The 25,361-nt window shown below is 42.4% G+C and overlaps 1 long non-coding RNA gene across 1 annotated transcript; it reads right to left on the reverse strand.

Annotated features, from left to right (window-relative positions):
- Positions 1 to 238: 238 nt before the first annotated feature.
- LOC142406128 (uncharacterized) lies at positions 239 to 24,439 on the reverse strand. The gene is made up of 3 exons (XR_012774451.1): positions 24,116 to 24,439; positions 17,389 to 18,780; positions 239 to 1,489 (listed from the first exon to the last, which is right to left on the reverse strand). It is a non-coding gene; the product is annotated as an uncharacterized LOC142406128 (long non-coding RNA).
- Positions 24,440 to 25,361: the final 922 nt, after the last annotated feature.

Genomic DNA, 25,361 nt, shown 5'->3' on the forward strand with positions numbered 1-25,361 from the left:
GTCGAGCCTATTCTGGCGAGTCATGTCCAGCAGTTTCAATAATTTAGTCTCATTATTCATTAATTCACTTGAGATTATAATGTTTTTTGATCATTTACACTTTTGCTTCTTAACGGTTCTGCCTTCTTACCCTAAGGAGCACAGAACTGGGCCAGGCAGGGAAATAGGAAAGTTTGCAGTTCGGTAATATAAAATGAATTCATCTGGAAGACTGACTGTTTCTCCTTATTTCCCCTCATTAGTACCCCTTTCACTCCTTTTCCCCATTCCCTCCTTGTGAAGTTGAGCTCCCAGCCATATGGATACCTGGGAGATTCAGTGAGGAAGAGGAGCAGCCCCGGCACCCCTGCATACAGCTGGAACGGGATCCAGTTCCTGCATCCCGGTGCTCTCTTTGGGGACAGAGGAGGTGACAGTCACAGCCACCAGAACCAAAACGCACTCTTGCAAATGTCTCCTGATGGGTTATTGTTCATGCCTTCCTAAAAGTTTTACCACAGCTTGAATGAGCCTGGGCATATAAAGTTTAGCTTTACTCCTCTGACCCTGTCTCTTTCTCTCCCATCTGCTCCCAGGATCTGCCTTCCCTTTGGGAATTTCCAGGAGGAATATGATAGTAGGGGTTGCCTATACTCTGTGTATGCACATAAAACGTCCCTTCATGTTACCGCGGGCCAGAAATCAGGATTGTTGTCTGCTTTAATTTATGCCTCTTTCTCCTTCAGCTGGAGTGAGGCTTCTCCTGAGTCGAACCTACTGCAGTTTCGTGTCATCTGTGACCACCTTTTGATCTGCTCTAAACCCAGTCATTCGGAGCAATGCAGTTGTGCCAAACAACTCCCCCAAATGCACTGGGAAGAGCAAGGAAATAAAATCACCTCTGCTACTGCCTTGCAGAACCTCTTTTCCCTGCCCCCGTCATTTCTATAAACAACTTTCGATGAGGAATGTGGGAATTTGGTATGGAGAGTGGGAAGAAAACATCAGCTCGGAGGAGGCAAAGGAAACTGGGAAGAGCAGGAGCCTGGGAGGGGGGGTAGCAAACTGGAGCCTGGGGGAGACTAGCTCTGTCTGGAAAAATAGAGTATGAAGCTCCCTGTGGCTGAAGATGTGTCGTTGCTGCCAGTGGGCTTGGTGGCCCAGGCTGCCTTGCCAAAAACTGAGAACAAGCAGTTGCCTAAGGAGCATTGTTAACTCAATCTTACAATTTTCTCTGTTTGTCCAAGGTATCTTGTTTATTCGCCGTTATTTCATCTCCGAGGGTCTCTTCCATGAGGGCTTGAAGGACACCTTAATTAACAGCAGCAGTAACGGGTGGCAGGGAGGTAGCAGCATGTGTCTCCTTTCCTGCCCCGCCATTTCTTCGGTCAAGGAAGTCACTTGCACTTTCTTTCATCATTCCTCCTCCTCCTCCTCTCTCCCTCCCCTGTGTTCCAGCTCCCTGCCCTGATTCAAGGGCTTGAAGGTCTGCTGGTGGTAGCCGTGGTGGCTGCAGGGAGGAGGGAATGGGGGAAAAAGCAGAGGGAGTAAAATAAGTGTCAAGGAATTCATTGTCTGTTCTCCACCTGTTGTTATTCTGGTCCCAATCAACCTGCTAGCCAGGCTGGAGCCAGTGGCCATCTGGAAACACTGCTCTGTTTATAAACTTGGCATGAAGCAGCACTCCTGGGCCCTGACCTCCCACACAAATCTGGAAACAATTAGAGCAAGATGATAGGCAGGCAGGCAGGGAGAGGAGGGGAGAGAAAAAGAACGCGTGAGAGAGGAGGCTGCAGAGAAGGGAAAAAACAGACAGAGGGAAGGGGAGCGTGGAGAAGGTGGCAAATGTTTCTGAGATGCAAATATTTATGCCCACCTTAAATGACCGCTGGCTCATTAATTATTGGCCTTGCCAAAACAGCTTTTTTTTCCATGAAGGCTAAGGCATGCCTCTTTGCCTCCCCCAGCAACACAGGTTTTCCAAATTATATTTTATGTTTTACGCTGCTAAAAGTTTGCCTTCGCGACTCTTAGGAAATTAAGATGGGTCTGTTAGGTCCACACGCTCAGACCCATACATGTTCCGTACTTGGTGATACTGAAAACTGGAGTCCAAATATTGCAGCTCCTGCCCATCTCTACTAGCAGTAATGCCTTTCTCGGCTACTCGTACACCCGGGCGCGCTGCTTTCCAGAAAGGACGGCTCCCAGTCTCCAGCTCTCCCGAGTGTGGGAGTCATTTGGGCTCAATTCTCTCAAGCCTTCTCTCGCCCCACCCTACCCACCCACTCTTATTGCAACTCCTCATCATCTTTACTGGGAAGGCTGCGCTTTTCCTGGTCAAACCAGACCTTCAGTCACCGGGTTACTCCCTAGCTCCTCTTGGGATTTTGGACCCTTTCCCAGCGCTGCTCTTGCCGTGCAGGTAGGCAGCCTGCCCATCACCAACCTGCTCCAGTGGAGCCTTGAGGAGAGCAAGGAAGAGCCACAGCTCGTCATGAAACAAAACCATGCATTTCTCTTTCTGGATATGTGGTATGGGCAATCCTGTCCATGCTCTGGGTGATTTTAACGTAGCTAATACAGATGCCAGTGTGTTAATTCACTTTTCACAATGTGTCCTTTCAGTGTAAGAGCTGCAAGAGTGAGTCCCGGACGAGACAAGCCTGACATTCATTTCTGCTGGCCTGCCTGAGGGGAGGATCCCTTTTGGCTCACCTGACAAATCTGTTGCTTACACATTCTGAGAAGCCAAGCGTTGTGTTTCAGGTGCAATAAAACACGGCTCCTTTCTGGTGTGTGGAGCTGCTGGTGGTGACATTGATTTTCTCTCAGAGTACATCCAAACAGATCCCTGTACTGGACCAGGTATGGCCCTGGACAGCCACGTTCAGAGCTGCTGCTGGGGCAACAGGACCTGAGCCGGCATGGCTGAGCATGCGGTATAACCCACACCTTTTCGTTTCCTTGATTTTCTTCATCCACCAGCCTTAGGCCTGGACTAGTGTGCCTTGCTCATGAGGTACATTAAAAGTTTATCATCTGCCCTGTAATTCGGCTATAGAAAACTATGGCTCAAAATGCCCAAGGTCAATTTTTTTCCTTGACATAGGCTTCAACGGACTTGCCTCTGGTGCGTACGTCAGGGCAGCCTTTGGCCCATCAGCTCTCACCAGGGTGAGTGGCTTGCCTCAGCTATTTTGTGCTGGCCATGAGACAGGCATGGCCGAAGTAAGACCAAGACAACTGATAATGCTTGTAACACCAGCAGGTGTGCAGAAAAGGAATGAGCAGGTGCCAGATTGAGGGCTGTTTGAATTGTACAGCTCCTAACGAGTGGGGTGTTATGCAGAGGTAGTTGTGGTTTGATGGGGGAACCGTTCTGCATGCTACAGGAGGCACACAGGATCCACTCTGTGTCATGCTGTATAACAGTATCTCCATTATCTAATGCTTATTTTCGCTCAAATGGTGAGCTATCACCATTGGATACACGCTTATAGTATCTGTGGTCTTCTTTGGGGTGCTGGAAATCTTCTGAAAAGTGCTTAAAAGGGCTTTTCCTCTCCAAGGGAGTTCAGTGGTTCAGACTCATTAATCTGAATGAAATATTGCTATCATAATTAGTGCTAATTGGCAGCTTTGTTTGCAGCCTCATCAGAGCCAGTGATTAGCTAAACAGAATGAGGAGGCTATAAATGCATGTCTATTCTATAGATAAATAAAGGACCTTAAGGTCAATTACTGCTAAACCAGCACTTTTCAGAGCACTGTGTTCATGTACTGCCTCCTTCCCTTACCAGAAATTTGTGTTTCACAACAGCTGGTTACTTTTCTCAGATTTGCAGTAAGCATCGAGTTATTACGTTAATGTCTGGTGTGGCTATTCCTATGCTGACCCACTCAGGAATGCATTTTGTTTTGACATGACCTTGGAAACTTAAAGGAATACAAAATGCACAACATGTAGGCGTGTAAAAATAAATACAGGCAACCCACCAGACATGAATAGCAAGGAGGCTAGAAGCAATTCAGCCATAGGGCTAAGAAACAAATAGTTTCTTTATGTGGCTCTGGCTGTTCGGTAGCTGTACTTCAGAGCAATGTAATGGGTTTTAATGTTCATAAAAATGTTCAATCTGGTAAACCAATTTTTAGACTCTTACACAGTCTTGTTGAAATTGGATTCATTTGAACTGTAATATAAAATATTATGTTTACTTAACCCTTGTAAACTGATCTCCTTTGTCTTCACAAACTTGCTGGGCAGTTAAGGACCTAACATTCCTTCCACAGTTAATAAAATTTTGCATTTTTCTCTCTATTCATAAACTTAATTATAGTCAGACCTGGTTAATCAACATCAAACTTTTTTAATGCTCATTCTTTTAGATGGCTTTTGGTTGAAAAATAAATATGAAGGTCATGCACTGAATCTTTGTATATTATTAAGGTTCCTAAAGTCTGCTTAGATTTTTTGTGTGTGCAGCATGCATTGACTGAGGTCTGATTGTACCTATGATGCAAGCTTTAAATCATGTCAGAGACTTTGCTCTTTATAAAAGGTGATAATCCATTTCTGTCCTCATTTTTGACTCAAAGTCCTGCTGATGTGAATGGCAGTTCAACATTCAAAGCTGCTCTTCTGTTCCCCTCTCTACCCATTTCCTGAATTTTCATCTGTCTCGCGCCAGGCCCCCGGAGACATTTCATACAGGCATTTCTATGTTACTTGCAAGTGGGCAAGAATAAACTACATTCCATATGGCCATTAGGTAGCCTTTTTGCTACATGTACATTGCATTTCCCAAGGCACTCAGGATTTACAAAAATCCGTGAATGGTACAGTTGATGTTGATCAAAGAGTCCGAGATTCAAGAATTTATGAAGAAGGATTTTGAGATTTTCTGTCTGAAATTTTGTAGAGTATACAGTGGCTGGAATAGTGTTTATAAATCCTAAAGCTTTTTCTGGAAGTAGCTGGTAGGTAGGACTGAAATCCCTTTACAGCCTTAAAAGATGGTATAATTCGGTGTGCACTTTTGTTAATTAATTTAACAATGAGTGCCTGGCACTCGGTTTGCTATGCATGCATTGTCAAGCTCCTGGGGACCATTTCACCCCACTCTCAGTGTGGAATATTAAACAAAGTGCAAGATTAGAATTTTAACTAAAAATGAATAGTGAAAGGACATAGCATGTTGTAACTTCAGCTTTCACCTCAGAACTGATTAATGACCACAGAAGATAAATGTAAAAGGTCAAACCTATCAATTTTAAAACAAGGAGCAATAACAGAGCTGCCATTTCTTAAGTTCAAGCTTCCTGCTACTTTAAGTCCTGCTTGCAATGGCTTACGCTGAGTGCTCGGTAAGGCTCACTTTGCATAAAGCTGAATTTTATCAGGGCTAGTTTTCAGCTGTGAATCAGATATGCCTTTGTGGATAAATTCAATATTCTGATACCAGTAGGACGGATGTGAAGCTGTGCAGAAGTTTAGCAAAGCAGCTACCAAAACGAGGCACGATAGTATGAGACCCTTTTGGGTGTATGCCTCTATGTGTGTTATTTGAGGAAGATGGCTTCATCTCTGATAAAGCATCTGTATTTCATCGGGGTGCTGCTTTTTCCCCAGTTTATGACATGCCTGATCGAAGCACCGAGAGATCTAGTGCCTTGCTCAAGGTCGCAGATAGATTCGGTGGCTCTATCTCAAACCTAGACTTCAGCATGGCTCCAACTTTCCGATAACGCAGCCTCTGTGAACTCCGAAACGAAAGGCAATACGAATGACTGCCCATGGTATAACCCATACAAAGACTTTTTTTTGTTGTTTGATGTTCTCTTTTAAAACAGTATGTGGAGAGAGAGTACATGAAGAGGGACTAGGAAGGGAGTAAGTAAAAGAAAACACTGTGTTCTGTGTTCACAAAACAGTAACGAGGACTTGTACAAACTGCATTCATGCCCAGACTGTGAATACACAGCTTGCATGTTTCAAAGTCTTTTCTACAGAGTGCCTTGTAATCACTATCCTCAGCATCCTGTTTAAGAGAAGCTATTAACTACTTGCAGTGCTTTCCTTCTATTTTTCGGTAAGATAATATGAGGCAAAGGCCAAGAGCTAACGTCAGGATCTGTCCAAAGCACTTTTTTTTTTTAAAGAGGTCTGTTAGTCGATATTTTTGAAGTGGCAGAAAGGAAGCACCGGGGCAGTGTCCTTCCTGGCTCTGCACAGCTTCCTGAGAGCTTCCCTGCCGCAGCGTTAGTCAGAGCCCTGCAACAATTCATACTCAGCCTCCCACGCCATCGTCTGCCTGGCTTTGATTTTCTGAACTTGTACGATTGGCCGGCCGGTCTGTTCTCTGACTTAACGATGAGTGTACAGGTGGCAGAGCAAAGAGCCAGCAGAAACATCGCTGTGATTCAGAGATTGCGAATGATCTCTGCGTGCATGTCTCTGAATACACCTGCCTTTTAATGCTGTAGTAGACAGGGTTGCGTAATGTACCCAGATTAAAGTCTACAGGGCTCTTGGATAAACCCGTTGTGGTTAAAAAAAAATAAAATTAGAGGTGACTGATTGCTGACTAAACTGTTTTCACGCGCACATTTCTCATATCCCTGGTGATGAACTCTCTCCAAACTTCTTCCCACCTGTTTATGGCTTGGCTCTCTGGGCCAGGTACTGTTCCCATTGGCACAAGTGCAAATCCAGTTACCTGATGTAAATTAAAACCAGTTGGGCTACTCAAGCTTCACATCATTGTAGTCATTGTGGAGCCACGATTTGTGAATGGAGTGATGTCTAGCGCCGTAATTTCCTGCAAATGGTGAAAAGACGCTGATTTTGCCTGTAGCAACAGCTGCTGAGAAAGGGAAGAGAAAAACCTTTGCAAGAGCAGGAGGAGATAACAAAGGCAGCGTACAGGGAAGAGTCACTCAAAGGACCCTGATTATCTTTGGCTAAGTGTTTGCTCACTGAAAGAAATGAGGATTTGCAGGCTTTTTGGTTTTCAGCCTTGTGTGGGCGTGTCTCCTATCCCATTTCCATTTTTTAAAATAGAACCAGCCTCTTTCTTCTCTCCTTTCTATTCTAGTAGTACAACTATTAGTAGCTTCATCTTGAGAGCCAGTGTAGTAACGCAGTCCAATCTTCCTCTGTTCTCTCTCGTCACCTTTCAAAAGTCTTTGAGATAATTTTGTGTTAAAAACAAGCTGTCTCCTCAAAGAGAGCACTGCTGTTCTGATTCCTGTTGTCACTGCAGTGAGAAACTGGTTTTTACCTCCCCATGGCCTAATGCAGCAAGGAAGGCTAATGGAGAGCCTCTCAAGAAACTGGTAGGCTTTGATTTTCATTTAAGAGGACGGCGGATAGCAGATTTGGGGAAAGTTGTACCCTGCAGTAATAGAGCTAACGCTCTGCACGCTACCTTACAGCGGCTGTTGTGGGGGATCATACTGCTCTGCACCCTTGGGACAGATTTCAAGGCAAATGCTTAGCGAGAAACCAGATATTGAAGCAAGAGACATGAAATGTTATGAGGACAAAAGGATTCTGCTGTTATCAGAAACACCTGGGTCCTCGGATCAGCCAGGGTCAAAGGAACCACCTACGTTCTTCCTGCCACATATATATGAAATATAATTTAAATAAAAAGACTCAGCAGCTCATAAGAGATCAGAGCTTTTTGCACCTTCTCTATTACCCTATTATTAGCTTCCCTTACTGTTTGCAAGTCAGGCTGTATTTGTGCACTTCAGCATGAATGCCTTTGTAACAGAGTTTTGTAGATGGCTCCTGTAGTTTTGTGAGAATTAACCATTATGTGACAGGAAACCATTAAGAGAGGAGTGCATGGGTTGATGTACTCAATGATTTTACATTATTAACATATTTGCTGTGCAGCTGTTAAACCAGATTTGTTGCTGATTTTTTTTTTCAACTCCTTATTTTCTTGTTAGTTTTGATTCAGCCAGAAAACTGCCCACGTTGTTTTTGTACTGGAGTAGTTTATTGTGTATTTAGTGTATTCCCAATGCAGCCTAAATGTTTGTATTATTATGGTAGCTCTGACATGTTCCCAAATAATATTAGCTGGGATTTGATGAGTGACTACTGTTGATGTAATGCAACTGTGACCTATATTAAAAAAGCGTTTCTTCCAGCCCCTCTGACACTAAGGCTTGTCTGGTACATCAGCTTACTTTTGTACTCAGCAGCTGCTTTAATAGCATTTACACTAAGCCATGAAATGGAAATTGAGATATATCAAGATAAAGTGAAGTGACTGTCCATTCTGGTCTTCTTGAACTGGGCCTGAAGTTTCACATTATGTCCCCCAAATTTTTGCCAGGAGACCTATTTCTACTTCATCTATGAAAGTGCTTTGCTTTTTGCAGAATGTTGGAGACATATGGCTCTGTCAAGTTACATTTGCTGTTAGTTTAGAAGAAAACTGTGAGCTTTGTGAAAAACAATGAAGAGAAGACTTGTGGCGCATGATATCTGTTTTACTGCTTTGTTCATGATTGTGTTACGTACCTTTAGACGGTGGATGGCAACTGTCAAGAAATCAAAGCTGTTTTTTTTATCGTCATATATGTTCAGTTTTCATTATTTCATGATAAAATCCTTCAGTACCCCAAGGTACTGACAGCATATATAACTTTTAAAGTATACATTTGTCTTTTAGATTACTATTTCATAATCCTAAAGATGTTAACACAAGGTTTCTTGGAATATTTATTAAAAAAATAGCCACTCTGCAGTACGTACATGACTGCATTTAGTGGTGGTAAAGAATTTCCCTGTATCCTAGTGAAGAAAAATGGTAGAAAAATAGAACTAGGAGGGAATTCATCTGCTTCAGCCCTCTGACCCAAGGCTTCTTAACTTGAGTATTTCCGACAGATGCCTGTGGAAGTCCTTGAGCTGTTTGGTTCCTCACAGTAGGACTTCCCGAGTTTTGCAGTTTGCATTGGTTTAGAGAGACATCCCTGCTACCTTTTTGATTAAGCTGTGCCCTGCTTGTGAAGGCCCTGGTGCAAAGGCTTGTTCTCAAGATTTCTCACTGTTGTGAGCTGCGGCTCAGCTATGCCGCAGCTGCAGCAAGCTGCTGTCTGCCATTGCTCTTTTAAGCCCCATGTTGATTAAAACTTCTTTGAGGCGCTCCGTGTTTTGGTGGCAGGACCTGTTAGTTTTTGTCAAGACACACAACAGTGTCAGTTCTAAAGGAAGGGAGCTGAGGTTGGCCGTGGTAAGAAGTTCACTCGGACATAATGTGAGCGCAGCACCTTCCTACAGCTCTTCAGAAACAGAAATGGGTACACAGGGCTTTTTTTTTTTCCAACCCACTCTTTAATTTACTTTGCTGTTGTAAGATAGCAAAACTTTTCTTTTTGTTCTTTGGTGTTTATAGGTTTCTGCAATGATGTAAAAGTGATGTTTTTTACAAAAGGTAACAGTTGTCATCCTTGTAAATCAGAATAATAAATCATGAAGCTTTTTTTTTTTTTGGTGGGCTATTTCTGCCTGAGAGTTGCATTCCCTGTGCACTAGAAAGAACATGTTTCCTGACCACTAAACACCTTTTCCGCTTCATGTAAGTTGACACTTGTGTTTGCAGCAGTTTTTCACCAGAAAAAGTGAAATCAACCAAAAGAAGTCAGGTTTTGTTTTTTAAATGGTCTGTAGGGCACAGATAATTTATGCATCATCATCATCAGGTTACATAGGAGTTTTGTTTCTTTTAGCGCAAACCAATTTCTTGAATGCCAAAATAAAATCCCTATTTCCAGCAATACCCAGGTCTTTCCATTTTGCATGTGCTGCCTCAGGAGATCCTCCTTCATGGAAAACTGATTGCAGGAGACACACATTTTCCACAAGTTTTCTGCTGCCTTGTACTGCTTTCACCCATGCTCCTTAAACATACATTAATTTATAGATGGTTTATTATTTATTTCTCAGGCCCCCTTTACCATAGGTGAGGTTCTGCAGCAGGAATCTCAGATATAGAGAGGGTTGTATTTTATGCCATTCTTTCACTCATTAAAATGAAAAGATTACAGTGCAGTTGTGTGAAGACTGAGAGTACAAGCTATTCCCTTTCTGCTACCTGTTTTGCTGTCCCCAGGGTGATTCACCCTCAGCCCCCTCTTCCCCATGCTGGAGCCTAAAGGCACAAAAGAGGTGGCCCCGGGGCTGTAATACTGGAAGTGGGCTGGAAGTGGGGAGAAGGAGCATTTCAGGAAAAAGAAATTACTTTACCAAAACCGTGTTTGTGAGCTCTTAAACTGTTTGTGTTCCGGTCAGAGCTTGCTCCTTCGCAGTCCAGATTCTCCCCTGGCTTAGTGCTGCAGTGAAATCATACTTCTGTGCTTCTGACATTGCAGGCTGTTGCCAGCATAGAAATGATAGTGATAGCACAAATCCACCAGGGATGGGCAAACTACTTCAATAAAAATAGCAACTGCCATGAACCTCAGCCCAAATTTTGAACTCTCTCCCCCTGCCTCTTTTTTTTCTTTAAGCTAACATGATTTCAATGAGTACCTCCCTGAAATTAATCATGTGGACTCTACAGTCTTGGCTGTCTTTGCTGATCCAGCTGCTGTCCTCAAATCTGACAATTTCCAATGCTTCCCTTGGGTTAGAGGGAGTGAGTACATTTTGGGGTATACCTTTGACCTGAGGAATGCATGAGATGGGAAGACGTCAGCCAGCTGAGCCCAGAAGAAAATGTGCCAAAACTGAGACTCCCCTGATAAAATATAGCGTGGAGAGGGGAGCTCTTGGAAGCCAGAGGGAAGGAGCTGCTTTAGGTGCAGGGGTGGGGGATGAAGAGGGGATAGAAAGGCTCTGATTACATTGGGAAGAATAAATTCAGAATAGAAGAAAGAGATTTCAGAAGATTTCCATAAGCCCTGGAGCATCCAGGCCACACTGCCAGATTGTCTCAGCCTGAAGTGTGGGTCCCTAGCGTGAGAGTGAACAGAGCATTTCCCCATCACCTTGCACGCGTCATGCAAAAGCGAAAGAAAACAGCCTTGTGGGTTGCAGAGGTAAGATATCTTCTGTGTACCCCCGCCGTGGGACACTGTCCCAGAGCGTGTAGGAATGGGTGAATGAATATGGCACAACCGATCCCTCATGGGCTCCAGTGCAGGGGGCAGGCTGAGCACTCCCGGGGGAAAGGACGTCAACACGCCAACGGAGCACGCAGCTCAAATGCCCCTTGTAGGTAGGAACCTTGAGAAATCCCTTCTGCTTCTGCTCAGGCCATATGTTAGGCACAAGAGATGTGCGTTTGCTTTGCCGTACCCCAGGCTGGTCAGGTACGGCAGTGGCCACGTGGCAGACTCGTTCCGGCACAATCCTGGGCTTACAGAGCCGTATGACTTTTGGGATGCAGCTGGCTCCTGCCTAGCTTGGTGGAGGAAGGACAGAGAAGCGAGAGTCTGTCTGTCTCACTACGTAAATGTACCGCATGGGTGAAATGCAGCCCCTGTTCCTGCAGTTGTCTGTGAAAACTCAGCTGAGGAGAGAAAAATGAGCGGCTTGTTTTTGGACACAGCTAGTGTGGGTAATTAGCACCTCTGAGGAGACTAATGAAGAGAAGCGTGAGGAAGGTGCAGGAAATTTGCAGTTAATGCTGGTGCACTGGTGAGCTTTCCAGAGCATGGAAGTTTCTCTTTAAGCCACGTACATGCTGCAGAGCAGGCGTGTGGGAAAGGTTACAGTGAATTTGCCCTCACATAAGAATCACTTTAGAGCAAATAACAGTCCCAACATGAGAAAATGATTTCAAGCCATGAGAAGCTGAAACATTGTTCAAGGACTTGTCAGATCTGTTTTCTGCATTTCTTTTTTCGTATGTTTAGCTTAGGTAATATTTACAGTTTTAGGCATTTGGTTTATTGGCCACGGTGTTCACTTTAATCAAACTATCACACGCTGTATGTGCCTTGCTGTGGTCTGTATTGCATGTAATTAGGGGGTAGCTGTACAGCGCTCTTCCAGCGTGAAATGTGCTGGCCTTCAGAAATTGTGCTTCTCCATGAGTCTGGTGTTTAATTGCATGCCAAGTGTGAAAATGAATCTGTTCTGTTTAAAAAATAATGGTATATATACAGTACCATTGATCTCTCATTTCAAAATATGTTTGCAAGCTATACCGAATAAATCCATAGCAAGTACTTCTGAATGTTTTTCCTCTGACTAATGGAGGGTTTGCTTGTCCCTGACAGCACAGAGGGGGCTGCCAAGATGATGGGGGAGGAAGGAGGCAGGAGCTCAGGGCAGTTCCCATGGGTCTGGCGATAAAAGGAGCCTAAACCTGGTTTTTTTTGCCCTGGCAGCCTCCTGCTCGGTGCCAGCACACTCTGTGCTGCCCAGGGAAACTTTGCCCCATCCCTTTCAGCTCTCCCTGACTCTTTGCAGCTGTCACAGCTTGAAGGGGGGTTTCACCATGACTGACGAGAGCGAGGAAGGGACAGCGAAGGAAGGCGTTGATGGCGACAAGAGGGTGGCTATTTTGTTAGCTGTGGAGCCACCGTCCCACAGGGACTTTCTGGGTTGCCTGCAGCGGGTGCATCTGCTGGCCTTGGCTAGCTGGTGCCAGCCACGTCTCCAGGGTCCCTGGAGCAGCCCTGTCTCTGCAGTCACAGCGTGCTGGGGCTGCGGCTGTGTGCAAAGCTGGGAGTAATGGCTCTTCCCTTCTCCTCCCTCCTTACCAGCCCCTGCTAAGATCAGCCACGGGGAGATGGTCACTGGACACAGGCAATTTTCAGAGATGCTGGGCAGGTCTCACAGACAGATGTGACGAAGACTTGTTCATGCATCTATTTTTCTGTTCTGAAGGGTGTCTTTCTCTTAAATAGGTGTCTGCTCACAGGGCGCTCTCAAGGCTCCCTGAGCACTGAAAAAGAGAATTAGTTTCCGACTGCGAAACTAAAGCCTTGTCTAGTTTTATCCATGTTTCTCTTTCTTCCTTCATGCCTGAATACTCTAAGTAAGGTTCAGGTGCTCAGTAACCATTTTTCAAGGGGTGGAGAGAGGCCAGCATGTTTCAGCGCTCTTAACTGTGTGTGTGAAATTCGTGGATGCTAAACTGTTAGAAGTATGGTGTGAGGCCAATCGTTTGTACCAGCAGAGGAGGAGTTTGGTGTTTTAACCATAATTTAGCCATTACATCAGGACCTCAGATGTCAGACTGTTATTCTGCTTGGGGTGATTTCAGAATTAGGTCGCGGCAGGATCAATTCTGGACCTCCTTCCCACAAGCTGCTCTCTTCCATGTTCAAATACCATCTCAGTAAACCCATGTGGATGTTAATTGTGGTTGCACAAGTATGCCGTTATTGCAGATGCGTAAATTGGGGAAGCTAAAGCTCAGGCACATGTTCCCCGCTGGCAGCTCTGCTCTGCAGGAGTACTGTGATCAGAGGGACGGTGGAGGCAGCTGAAGTTGGTAGCACCATTAGCCTCTTTGCGAGACCTGGCAGAGTAAATTCTTGCAACTTTTTGAACTCCACTGCCCTGAGCATTTACCTGGGCACCCTATATACTTTAACTAGCGCTGTCCTGAATTCAGAATATTCTCCACAAGACAACACGTGCATTTATGTATGAAGGGTGAAATTGAGCATTGCAAATTATAATCCTACTGTATGCATAGCACATGATTTTTAACGCAGCATTGTGGCAGAGAAATTAGGGGTGAACCATAATATACTAGGCTGATAAACTAGATCTCTCCCCGTAAAACATTAATCTGGTCATGAATGCTGTATGCTTTTTTAACTTTAAAAATAACACAAAATTCTCTTTCTCCTTAATGCTTACTAATCTCTACTGATGTCTGCACTCATGCATGATCTGTAGGTGACAGACACTTCCAGTCCTGGGTGTGGAGGTTGATTTTTCTGGGATGTCTGTATGACTACATCTCTCTCCCCTTTTCCAAAGGTCTGTAATTCATCTGAAAGGAGTTCAGTGCTCCATTACTTAGTCTGTTCCTCATCTTGCTTTTTCTTTTTTCGTTTCTACTAGACTTTCTGTACTGTGTTTTATTTATTTCAGAGACTAAGGGTGCAGATTTTGAAATCATACTTTTTTGTGTATTTCTTTTAGTGGTGTTGAGAGCTTGAGTGCATCAGCAAGATGACCGAATCGCTGAGTGGCTTTGGCACCTGAATCTCTTAATAAATCCTGTTAACAAAGACATATCTCAGGGGTAGGGTGGAGGGACTTAGGAAGTAAGAGATACAGAGGAGACTGAATAAATGTGCACGCAATAGCTCCCAGGGTTTGGCTGATCTGCTCATCATGCAGTTTGAAGGGGAGAGGGAAAAATCACCTCTGAACTCTTCCAGGCCTAAGACTACTTTGTGCTGGGCTGGTCCCTTAGAGTACAGCTGCTGAACCTGGGCTGGTTACCAGTATTCTCAGGTAGCAAGGATGGTGGCCAGCTCTGTAGGACACACTGCTACTCCCCGATTCCTTGCACAAATGTTATCTCCTGCTGTGATGCTCAGGAATGCAATGTCACACCTCCTAACAGTTTGGCCCTACACTACTATGGCACTGCTGACCAAATCTTCCTCACACAGTGCAACATCTGCTGGGAAAACAGCCATGCTGCAAAGGCGCAATGCAGAAGATGCCAGTGAATGAGTTTCCTCCCTGATTTCAGTAGAACTCCTTACACAGTTTGGATCGATGATATTGTGATACATAGAAAAGTGGGTAAGTTTACTGGTAGGGTTTTCCAGGCTGGATTGTATTATTCGCTTTTGTCCAAATGAGAAGTAGGTAAACTACATTTGTCCAAGTTCCTCTCCTTACACGGCTCACTGGACCCAATTGTTCTACTACCCAAGTATTATTCCATAAAGTGGCACTGTCTGAAGAGTAAATGACTATGGCACTACATCGATAAATTTGGCAAAACTCAGCGCAGAGTGAGACAAAATATAGTGTGAACACTGTCAATAGAGTCTGGCTATAAATCCAACCCATGGTGACAATCTCAATTTTGAGCCTTCTCTGTCTTTTCTCTCGTTTACAAATAAGTCACCATTGCCAGCAATATTATTAAAAAAAATTAGATTTGGTACAATTATTTTACCTGTTTGTTATTCCATTTGTATAAAATTACATTAGGCTTCTTCAGCCATACCAACCACCCACTGGAAGTTTGAAAAATAGGTTAATATGAAAACATTTGATAATATGGTTGAAAATTAAAGAAATAGTAGGATGGACATTGAATGGTAGAGGTGTCCCTTCCTTGATCAAAGCAAGTGACTCCAGCCTGACAGCCAGAGTCTAAGTCCAAAAGTTGACCTGAAACTTGGACTTGGACTCCAGCATGGCAGGTTAAGGGTTACCTGGGATGGAAAGTATATGTCAGCCTATGGGTCTTTGTGAAACTATTTCTTGCTAGTAAATGTAATTCAGTCTGTCTATAACTTTCTTTCTTTGGCTCTGAATAAAGGTTAGTGGAATGACTAAATGTTAATGGAATATAGCTGGACTTGTGTAAGCCGTTTGACATGGGATCACATGGTATAGTGATTATTAATAAGATAGACTGATTCAAAACTACTGTGTCATATGTGAAATAGATGAAGACTTCATTAAGTCATAGGGCTCCGATACAAATTGAGATGGGAAATCATCACTGTGTGACAATGTTCCCATGGAAGTTTATTAACATTAACAATTTCATCAATGGTTTGCAAAGAGCCCTATGAATTTGGTGCTAATAATAACTGTTGGTGACAAAAAAGATGGGAATGATGAGTTATAAAGATAGGTCATATTTTTTTAGTGCAACTGTATTTAAGGTTATATATCAAGAAACATACATCACTCTTGCAGAAAGGCACTGAGGCTGAGTGGTCTGTCTCAGGAAGAAAGAAAAGAAGTTTTCTGTGGCCATGGGTTCTCATTTTAATGTTTGGCTACAAGAGACAAAACAAAGTATGTGAATGGTGGTATATGACTGGAACTGAGAGGTTGCATTACGTCTGTGTTTGGTGGAGGAGCACCGCTACAGCAATACTGTGTCTGGTTCTAGTATCCACAACTCAAGAAGGCTGAAGATAAACTGGACAGTTTCAGATGAAAACAACATTACAGAAGCAGTTTTATAACAAAGGTGTAGGAGGATTAATTTATTTCCAAAACAAAGGTTAGAGGGTCACTCGATGATACTCTGAAATATCTACATAAGCAATGGGAATCGTCAACAGTGGACTCTTCAGTCTTGTGGAGAAAGGTATAGCAATATCCAACAGCTTGAAGTTAAAGTCAAACACATATCAAGTAGAAATAAGGCCTGTGTTTTAACTGTGGGTATCGGTATTAGGGATGAATTATATTTTTGCATTCTCTATCAGTATACTATTGACTTGATTGACATGATTAAGATCGCAACTATTTTTCTAAAGATATATTCTAGTCAAAAATTCTGTCTTTACGTTGCAAAAACTTGTGGCCAGGGTTAGGGAAGAGATCAGACTCAAAGACATCTTTTCTAATCTTAAAACAGTATAATTGCATCCTTTGCATGTTTTCTATCCTTGGAGATTAAGAATGGGTGAAAGTACAAACCAATGTAAACCGTTGCTTGGAACTATGCTGGAGATAGTTATTGACAGTCAGATTTTATTTGGTTGCACCTGCTTTTCACACAGATGAAGCAGGGCTGCAACAAAGTACCACTATATATTTGAAATCAACTCAAGAGAAAGAAATTTTGGTCATTAGAGATATAAAACAGATCTTGTGAAGCAGTTGGTGTGATTTTTGGTACAACGAAATGCAGAGAAGTTTGGCTAAGACTTTCTTTTTTAAGTTTTTTTTGCAAACTGTGGCTTAGGAAACAAACCTTTTCAATGAAATTGCAACTTAAAAATGACAAAATATACTTTAAAAAAAAAGCACTTACACTTACATTTACTCAGCTGACCTTACCACAACGATGGGAAACATACTGTCACTGTATATGTTATTAGAAAGTTCAACAGCAATGAATAGCAGAAAACATAGCAATAGGTGGATTTTTCACACTTTTCAGAAGAGTAATAGCTGCTGAGAGTCAGAAGATTATCTAAGTGACTTTCTGACAACAAGTTTTACTATACATACATCTTCTTTTATGGAAAACATCTATTGAATATTTACATTTCTCTCTTGTCCTAAAAATATCATTTTCAGAGAAGCATAGGAATGTGACTATATGATCATGAGTTTCTATTCCATGTTAAGCAAACTGTGGAAGTGTCTATGCAGTTGTCTTCCTTTTATCCTTTCTAATAGTCCATGGCAATCATTGCTACAGAATATATAAAAGGTAAAAATATTTTTATATATTATGAATCTTAAAATATCCTTACGCTTCTCTGTGGTTTTCAGCATCCAAAAAGTTGTGCAGTCTTTCAGCATCAGAAGATGACCTGGTTCTGGCAGGGAAACCAGTGTAGTCAGGTTGAGGATGTGACCCACTACATGCATTTGCTTTAAATTAAATAAACATTTTCTTCTACAAACACAGGATATACCAGCATGTGTGTAAAATATTTATACTATCCTGGGCCTTCCTACTGGCATCAATAGAAATTCTGTGTATGAATGTAGGGGATCTTATTCTTCAGCCAACCTCCAGACGTGTACATGTAGAAAATGCTGTGTTTTGAATCAGATTCACAGTGGGTGTGAATCTTCACTGAGTTCCTGGATGTTTTGCTGATGTACAGCAGCAGAAAATTTGGTCTCCTTGTTATTAAGTTCTGTTATTTAGAAGGTGGTAGCAATGTTCAGCATATGGATCTGACCAAACAAGTGGTTTGATGAACGCACGAATTAATCAAGTCTGCTTTTTAAGGCATTTGTACCTTGCTGTTGACTTGAACAGAAGTATCCTAAGGCTGAAGCATAAATTTCTGCCTTATTAGAGACCAGAGAAACAAGACAGGAAAGAGACATATGAATTCCCTCAGTATGTGAAAATCTTGACCTAGAATCTGTGATGAAGCTCAATTGACCTAGATAGTGTGCTTAGCAATTCAAAAAAGGCCACTAGCTACTTCCTTATTTTATAAATGGCAGGGGATTTTGCTGTTCAAGTTATTAAAATAGAAGGCTTGTGTCAGCATTGTACCCGAGATAGTCTTGTATCAGCACGGTACCAAAGGTAGTGCCCCCATAGAGAATGGAGGGAGATGGAGAGAGAGGGACAAACAGGTCCTGCTGGGCGAGGTGAATGTTGATGGCTTGCCCAGGCCGTGCAGAGGACTTTTAGTAGAACAGGGAGTCCGACGGAGACTTCTGATCCCAGACTGCCAGGTGAGCCTTTCTTCCTGAGGTTATGCCTGCTCGGTGAGGTGACAGCATGCATTCACCATCATTGCAAGCATGCAAAATTCGTGCCAGTGTCCAGTGAATTGTGCCTGCTGAATCCTCCCATACTGTTGTGTTAAGGGATCTCTCTTGGCTGTTATTGAAAGGCAGTAACTTCTTGAATTGTCTCCCATTTGTAACTTGCCATGTGAGTGCTCCTACTCTGCCTTAGGGCAAAGTCAAAGAGGAAAGCATAAATTCCTGCTAGAAATGGCCGCATGATGTGGTGAATCCCTGTGTGAGCTCCTATAGCCTCTTTTCCTGTGCTTGATGTCAGGATCAGGATGCGCAGCAGTCTTCTCTGTGTAGGTTTAATACAGGTTGGGGCAGGGGTACAGTCCTGCCTCCTTATGTAGGTCTTCTGTGAATAAACAGCTTCGGTTTGTTCTCTAAAATAATTTGTAAACATATAAATTGTTTTACCATCTCAACAAGTTTCACTACCTGTTGCTACAGTTTAGAGTCGCTGCGCTGCAGAGCAGAACTATATCTGGATCCTGGATCTGTTGCTTGTCAAGGGAAGAAATTAAAGGATATATCAAAGCAAAGCAACATTTCATTTATAACTGTTAGAATTAGTCAGCTTGGAGCTTAAACCTGCATACTGTGCTATTACAACTGGAACTCAGTGGAAATGGGCCTGGGATCATTTATTTACTAATTAACCGTTGTCATGGAGTGTACCTTGCCAACTATACATTGCCACATCACCATTCTTGAAAGTCACACAGAAGGGAGCATGTGAAAGTGCTCTGTATTAAGAAACACAACAACATTATTTCCAAACCTGCTAAACTGGCATTATATTCCCTACATTATTATATTTGGCTACTGTTTAGTGATGGAAGAATCAGGAACCTATAATTTAAAACCTTGTAGAATACCATGGTATAAAAACTTTTAGCGCATTTAAAGGTTTTATTCCATTTTGGAAAGTGTTAGACAAAGAGAGGACGTTTTTTTCCTATGAGAGCTATCTTTGGCTAAAATGATATTCAAAGTAAAGATCTTTTATAGCTTCTAGGAACCCCCAAATTTCTTCTGTCTTCCCTTCCACCTTATAAAGTCATCTGGTTTTCTACATAGCAGAAACTAACCCAATTGCAGAGGGCCCCCCTTAATACTATGCATAAATATGGCTTAGGTGGTATATACAGTCTTTTGCAGGATCAAGATGGAAATTCATCCTCCAAATAAAAATTATAGGAGCGCATTCAATGATTAGTAGTATTAGATGTAAGAGCTGACATCAGCCTTTGGCTATCCCTTACTCAGGGATATTCGTTGCAAATGACAATGTGATTCTACATAAGGCTGCTAACATGCATTTGAAGGCTCTGATTTTCAAAGAGCACCAAAAATTCTACCATTGTTGTAAAAAAACAGGAGTTAAGAAAATACTAAGAAAGAACATTTGAAAATCTTACTGTGATTGTGCCAGCCTCACTCACCAAGACCCACACTTCACTGTGAAATGAGTCAAATTTGTTTTGGTGGGCCTATTTGAAATAATTGTTCCACTCCATCTTTCCTCTCTCAAGGCCTCAGCTGGAGAGTTGTGACCATTTTGGGTACTGCATGCCAAGAAAGACATAAAACAGTTGAGAAGGATCCAGACTAGGCTAGGGAATCTGAGATATGGGAAAGACTAGAAAAACTGAGTTTGTTTATCTGGAAAATCATACCGAGAGACACAATAACAGTATTTAAATACATAAAAGGTATCTAGAAGGGGAAAAGAATAAACTGTACTCCAGAGTGATTTAAGTAATACATTCAGAATAGCTTCCCGGTTGTAAAGATAACTGAGGTCTTAAATATAATATTGAGGAAGTCTGCAGAATTGCTGTACTGGAGATGTTTAAGAATAGGTTGCGCATACATCCTATCAATCAGGATTAGCTCAGATGAAATTGATTCCAGCTTGTGTCGAGTAGAAAAGTTTTGGGATTTTTTGATATCTCTTCAAATAATCTTTTGACATCTCTTCCAACCTATTTCCTATCATGCTATAATTTTCTTTGTTGAAAGAAGAAAGCATGGCAGAACAGGGTCTTTAGTTTCACGTGAAGAATGATTTCCAGGAATAGTGTTCTTGCTGAATGTGGTATTTGGATAAGAGTTTGACCCTAGCAGTAAAGGAATTCAATATACACTATGTGCTTTGTGGTAGATCACAGTTGGTCCGTAGTTGCATGCTACAGTGTTGTGCAGAGAGCTGGGCTGGGAGTGACTGAGCTGGATGCTCCACTTCAGGCAAGGAGGCCTTGTGAGAGGAACAAAGAGGGGGACAACCTGGAGTGAGTGACTTGTCTGTCTCATTCAAACAGCAACAATGATGAGAGAGAGAGGGAGATAACTCCACAGAGGCTGAGGGAAGGTTACCAAAAGCATGAGATATCAGAGGATGGAAAACTCCCTGGAATTCATGGAGAATGAATGGAGAGTTGAGAAGGGTCTCCAAGGAGAGACGTGAAGGTCAATAAAAGGTAGGTATGTATTGTTCTGTGTGCGTGAACCTAATAGAAAAGAATGTGTTACATAAACTTGTCTGGCCATCATCCATGTTGTTCCTCTCCCAGCAAGGCTGCCCTCGCTGTTAAGTCACAAGTAATGCATTGTCTTGCTTTTTCTGCCTCACCAGCCCTTGCGTATTTTTCTACGCTGGACTGTCCAGTGTCTCAGCTTTAAGAAGTGTGAAGAACATCAGGCTCCAAGTTAGGATGTATCTTATCACCCAGGAAGAGGGCTTGCCGCCTGGGTTCTTGTATATAAGATGGGCTGTGTTGATGCTTCTTCCATCTGTGGTTCAAGAGAAACCAGAAGCCTGTTGTGCACACACAGGCAGAAACCGTGGGTGCCTGGTGCAAGAAATCGAAGACCAGTTTCCCACAGGTGCCTAATTCAGTGCTTTTAGGTTGAGGAGAGAGGCAGGACAGCAGACGTGCTCCGTCCTTCCTTAACCTATGTTGTCTTCATGGGTGTCCCTGCTGCTGCCCTGTGAGCCTTGCTCCGTGCTGCTCATTTTCCTGCTCATGGGGGGGGATGGGATGTAAGGCAGCTAACCCAGACTTGTCCATGTGGTGGATTTAACGCTGGCTCCAAAAGTTAGCTATGGCAAAAGGAAGAGTTGCCATACCTACACCCGTTTGTGGATTTAGCCCCAGATAGCTAACTGTAAATAGCCAGTTTACTTAACGCTGCCCTGGTTATGCATGGGATACTTTTTTGCCGAGTTAGTAAATTAACTATATGATATGGACATATTTGCCTTTGCTTCCTTTACATGATTGTTCCTATTTGTGAATGAGTACTCATATTCAAAAGTTATTTTCTATCTTTTGTTGTTTTGAACTTTAATTAAATTTTAATAAATATATTCAGCTTTTTGAAAATGCAAACTAAGCAGCTAACTAGCTCAGCATTTTGATTCATGTAATTGTTATTCATCTCAAATTCAGTGAAGTGCCCTAAATATTAATAGATAATTAAAATGAACATGGCTGAATTATTCCTTCTCTTCTCCTTTTTCTCATCCCAGGGATGTATTCTACATCGTACTCTATTCTTTGACTCCCAAAGTAACAAATGACTAACTTGAAAGTAATATTACATTTTCATGGTAAAAGGAATTATTTTGGGTGGTCCAAGAGGGTATAAGTACTGCACTGGGGCAGAAATATTTCCTAACTCTGAGGGTTATTATTAGAATAATTAAACTTACTAACTGACTCTGTAGAGGTAGATCAAACAAAACCCAGTGTGTGTCATTGTGTGCCCTGAAATACACACCTAATAGGGGAATAAAACGCTCTAGAAATCAAATTGGGAATAATGATCATTTGACAATTTCAGTGAAAACTAACCCAAAAGTTAACGACTGATTTACTGAGAACCAGACGCATTGTGAAACCTTCTCAACCCACATCCTGTTCAAGGTACTGTGTGAGATGAAACTTGGAATACACCAAAGCTATGTGCCTTTAAGAGGTCCCTGGTGTAGCAATATTAATAGGCTTTTTGTTGTGCTACTTCTGGTTTAATTTGTTCTGGACTTTATTAAACTCCTTTAAAACATAAGCTTTATTAATCTCCATTTATAACAGACACCTGAGCATACGCCAGGCTATTCCTGGAAGACTGAAAGGGAGGCTAAGTAGAAAAAGTAATTTATTAAACAAGATGTAATCATGGGGGTTTTTTTGTATGGTTAGCTCTGAAGGAATATCAGAATGAATTTTATTTTGGAAAGATATATGTTAACGTCATTATTTGTGAGGATTTTAAGGTAATATACTCTCAGTCACATAGTCTTGCTTCTCAAACACGGGTTAAAAAAAAAGAAAACTTTTCCCCTTTACTAACTTTTTTGTGTTTTTAAACAAGGGATTTAGTCCCACCAAGAACTTTCAGGACTCTGAAGAAGCCGTTTAAGGAAGTAAAGAGGGAGTCTTGGGACCTAATCTTGCTGTCTTTTGCACTTTAGGCCCTGCATCCAAGGCCTCCAGCTGCAGAGGAGCATCATTGCATTGACACATCAAAAGGTCTTCCATGACCTTGAGAATGACAAGTTTTCTGAGGTATTGCAAACAAACTCTTTATGGATTTTCAAGTCTCACGATGCCTATCACTTGCAGCATGTGGAAAAGCATCTGAAGTAGAAATTAAATCACGCTTTAATGAGATTACATTCTTCCTCACCACTAATAATCTCACTGGGAAAGCAAAGAGTGGGCCTAGTTGCTGTAAATGGAGTATTTTCTGCATTTTTTAAAAAATTGTTTTTTTCTGATAAACAGGCAGCATTAATATCCTAAGAGCCCACATAATGAAACCATGCATAGTTTGGTTGCATTTTTATCTCCATCTGATTTAGGCTGTGTACCATATGTGAGATTTGGAGAGAAAAATTCCCATTTCTCCATGAGAAGCCCTGACATGTGGCACTCATTTAGACAAAGAATTCATCCAGAGACATGGTGAGGTCTTTCTGATTTTTCATTTCTGTTATGAAATATGCCATTTTTGTTAAGCAATTTAATGCTCGGAGAATCTCCTTCTTATTTGTCTAACTTAGTCTTTTCCAAAGTGAAGACATCTTTCTCCAGCATACGTGAAGAAAGGAGACATTCATGTCTGAATGAGGTGTAAGGAACATGGGACAAATGTATTTTACTCAGTGAAGAAATTAAAAAAAAAATCATATTCCATTCTGCAAAAATGACCCACCCTATCAGGTATTAAGTGTGAAATTATTTTTCCTCTCTCCCATTTTCTTCACCTCCACCCCCTGAAACTTCTAGTTCCAGACCATTAAAAGAACAGTTCATGCTTCGCGGAAATCCAGAGGAAAAAAAGAAAAGGAAAAAAAGGAAATGTTAGGGAGGTCACCAACATAACCCTCTTATCCACACAAATGTGAACACAAAAGGAAAGTTCTGCTCTGTAACCGAGTCTTTTATGTCACTCCTTCTTCAGAATGAATTGTGATTTTTTTAAAACTATTTTTTCTAAATTAAAGAAAGACTTTAAAGCAAATGCTTATTGGACTGGCATGGTTGCTCAGTTCATTAAGAGCTATACCAAAAATAACAGAGGACAACCTCATCACAGAGTAATGAAATCCAATTGAAACTGTTACTTTTGGCATTTGGCTTAATCTCTTATGCATACATGTGATGTCGAAGTTTCTGGATTTGAGAAAAAATAGATTTTTTTTGTTACCTTTTTGGGAACAGCCTCTGTGTTCTAACATGCATGTTTATGCATCGTGTCCTGAAGTCTTTCCGATGTAATTTTAGGAACAAGCACTGCATGTGGGTTACTAATTGCAAAAGCATGAAACTGGATTTCGCAACATTATGTATTGAGGAAAAGACTATGCTGCAGATTAAAAACCTTCTACCACTTCTTCTTTTCCCATCCGAGAGCCTACGGTTTGGAACCTCCCTTGCTGGGTACCAATGGGTCTCCTGATGTGGGAGGAGAGTCGGGGTCAGTGTGGGTGCCGGGGGGCAGCTGGGGCTGGGGCTGGGTGTGCAGAGGCTTCCCTCCCACCCCGTCCCTGCAGGTGGTTTGAATTCGACTGGCAGGTGTTATCTGCTTCCTGGCTGGCGGCTTCACAGCCCTTACAGGCGCTTGAACGCAAATATGACTTTTTAAGGCAATGTTTCAGGGCAACGAGGCTTGCTCGTGCCACAGTCTGCCTGCTTGTTCCAGCTGCGTTCGAGCCGGAGCCACCGTTGTGCAATGCGGGAAGTGCTCACGCAGCACCGAGCGCTGCCTCGGTGGAAAAATGAGATGGGCTTTGGCTTTTTATTCCTCTGCTTGCTCCGTCTTCGGGACCTCTGAGTGAGGAAAGGAGTTCAGTGTGCTGCTTGATTCCGTATATAGTTATATATTCATGCTGTGAAAGCAATCCTGGAAACTAATGGTATGACAATCTTACTCCTTTTTAATTGCTTATAAAAAAGAAAAAAGGACATAGCAGAAAAATAGAATGTATATAGTTGCGCTTGAGCATTAACAGAGGTGTGAAGTTGATAATGTTATTAAATCCTATATTAACCATCCTGGAGAAGAGGCCATGCCCACAGAGGAAATCAGATGCCTGCTTCCTGACCAAATAGATGGGAGTTAGGCACTGAAATCCCTGGCTTGGTCCAGAGTGAATAAAGTCTTAAGATCTTGCAAAAATGTGCTTCGTGCGTGGTTCTGGCTATGGCTGCTTATTCCCTCGAACTTCTCACAGCTGTCAGCAGTGCCAGGCCAGCTCTGCTCCGCACATTTCTGGCGCTGGGGAAACAAGTGTGACTGCAAACCCCAGGGACAGTTCTAGTCCTAGAAGCTTTGCACGCCTCTCTTGCGCCGAAACAACTGAGATGCAAAGTGTTTGGCCTCTTTGCCTTCTGGATCATGTTAATAGACCTACGGATCCCCGTACTGGGATGTGTTGTAGACATGCATAAGT

This window comes from Mycteria americana, chromosome 2 (assembly GCF_035582795.1).
Source record: "Mycteria americana isolate JAX WOST 10 ecotype Jacksonville Zoo and Gardens chromosome 2, USCA_MyAme_1.0, whole genome shotgun sequence".
Taxonomy (NCBI): domain Eukaryota; kingdom Metazoa; phylum Chordata; class Aves; order Ciconiiformes; family Ciconiidae; genus Mycteria; species Mycteria americana.